This window comes from Oncorhynchus gorbuscha, unplaced genomic scaffold (genome assembly GCF_021184085.1).
Source record: "Oncorhynchus gorbuscha isolate QuinsamMale2020 ecotype Even-year unplaced genomic scaffold, OgorEven_v1.0 Un_scaffold_13547, whole genome shotgun sequence".
NCBI lineage: Eukaryota > Metazoa > Chordata > Actinopteri > Salmoniformes > Salmonidae > Oncorhynchus > Oncorhynchus gorbuscha.
Window position 1 is genome coordinate 5,379 of NW_025755696.1, and position 2,089 is coordinate 7,467.

Here is a 2,089-nt window from a genome sequence, read left to right on the forward strand (position 1 = left end):
TGCAGTAAGCCCAGTGGTGGAAATAGTTGTATTGTTGGGTTAGTATCCAGAGCTACAACAACAATGTGTGCTGATTGAACCAAACTAAATAGTTGGAGGATGCAGGCATCGATCCCGCTACCTCTCACATGCTAAGCGAGCACTCTACCATTTGAGCTAATCCCCCTGTGCCTCCAACAAGAAGTATGAAATCTCAATGACCGCACTGCCAAATCCCTCGTCCATAAGAAAGGATACTTTTTTAAAAAGTATGCTTGCTTCATCTGTCTAAAAGTATTTTTCATGGTAGTTCAGTAAAGGTTGAAGTAGGGACTGCAGTAAGCCCAGTGGTGGAAATAGTTGTTTTGTTGGGTTAGTATCCAGAGCTACAACAACAATGTGTGCTGATTGAACCAAACTAAATAGTTTGAGGATGCAGGCATCGATCCCGCTACCTCTCACATGCTAAGTGAGCGCTCTACCATTTGAGCTACTCCCCCTGTGCCTCCAATAAGAAGTATGAAATCTCAATTACCGCACTGCCAAATCCCTCGTCCCTAAGAAAGGACACTTGCTTCAGCTGTCTAAAAGTATTTTTCATGGTAGTTCAGTAAAGGTTGAAGTAGTGACTGCAGTAAGCCCAGTGGTGGAAATAGTTGTATTGTTGGGTTAGTATCCAGAGCTACAACAACAATGTGTGCTGATTGAACCAAACTAAATAGTTGGAGGATGCGGGCATCGATCCCGCTACCTCTCACATGCTAAGCGAGCGCTCTACCATTTGAGCTAATCCCCCTGCGCATCCAACAAGAAGTATGAAATCTCAATGACCGCACTGCCAAATCCCTCGTCCATAAGAAAGGATACTTTTTTAAAAGTATGCTTGCTTCAGCTGTCTAAAAGTATTTTTCATGGTAGTTCAGTAAAGGTTGAAGTAGTGACTGCAGTAAGCCCAGTGGTGGAAATAGTTGTATTGTTGGGTTAGTATCCAGAGCTACAACAACAATGTGTGCTGATTGAACCAAACTAAATAGTTGGAGGATGCAGGCATCGATCCCACTACTTCTCACATGCTAAGCGAGCACTCTACCATTTGAGCTAATCCCCCTGCGCTCCAACAAGATCTCAATGACCGCACTGCCAAATCCCTCGTCCATAAGAAAGGATAGCTTTGCACCTCCAAAAGAAGTATGAAATCTCAATGACTTCACTGCTCCTCTCCAAAAAAGGATATTTTTCATGGTAGGTTCAGTAAAGGTTGAAGTAGTGACTGCAGTAAGCCCAGTGGTGGAAATAGTTGTATTGTTGGGTTAGTATCCAGAGCTTCAACAACAATGTGTGCTGATTGAACCAAACTAAATAGTTGGAGGATGCAGGCATCGATCCCGCTACCTCTCACATGCTAAGCGAGCACTCTACCATTTGAGCTAATCCCCTGCGCCTCCAACAAGAAGTATGAAATCTCAATGACCGCACTGCCAAATCCCTCGTCCATAAGAAAGGATACTTTTTAAAATATGCTTGCTTCATCTGTCTAAAAGTTTTTTCATGGTAGTTCAGTAAAGGTTGAAGTAGTGACTGCAGTAAGCCCAGTGGTGGAAATAGTTGTATTGTTGGGTTAGTATCCAGAGCTACAACAACAATGTGTGCTGATTGAACCAAACTAAATAGTTGGAGGATGCAGGCATCGATCCCGCTACCTCACATGCTAAGCAAGCGCTCTACCATTTGAGCTAATCACTCCTGCGCTCCAACAAGAAGTATGAAATCTCAATGACCGCACTGCCAAATCCCTCGTCCATAAGAAAGGATATTTTTTTAAAAAGTATGCTTGCTTCAGCTGTCTAAAAGTGCAGGGTTGAAGTAGTGACTGCAGTAAGCCCAGTGGTGGAAATAGATTGTATTGTTGGGTTAGTATCCAGAGCTACAACAACAATGTGATGCTGATTGAACCTTAAATAGTTGGAGGATCCAATCCCGAGCTAATCGAGCGCTCTACATTTGAGCTAATCACTCCTGCGCCTCCAACAAGAAGTATGAAATCTCAATGACCGCACTGCCAAATCCTAAATAGTTGGAGGATGCAGGAATCGCTCCCGCTACCTCTCAC

At 43.5% G+C, this 2,089-nt stretch overlaps 1 non-coding gene across 1 annotated transcript; it reads right to left on the bottom strand.

Moving 5' to 3' along the window:
- Positions 1 to 702: 702 nt before the first annotated feature.
- Positions 703 to 775, bottom strand: trnaa-agc. Its single transcript has one exon. It is a non-coding gene; the product is annotated as a tRNA-Ala (tRNA).
- Between the last annotated feature and the right edge of the window lie 1,314 nt (positions 776 to 2,089).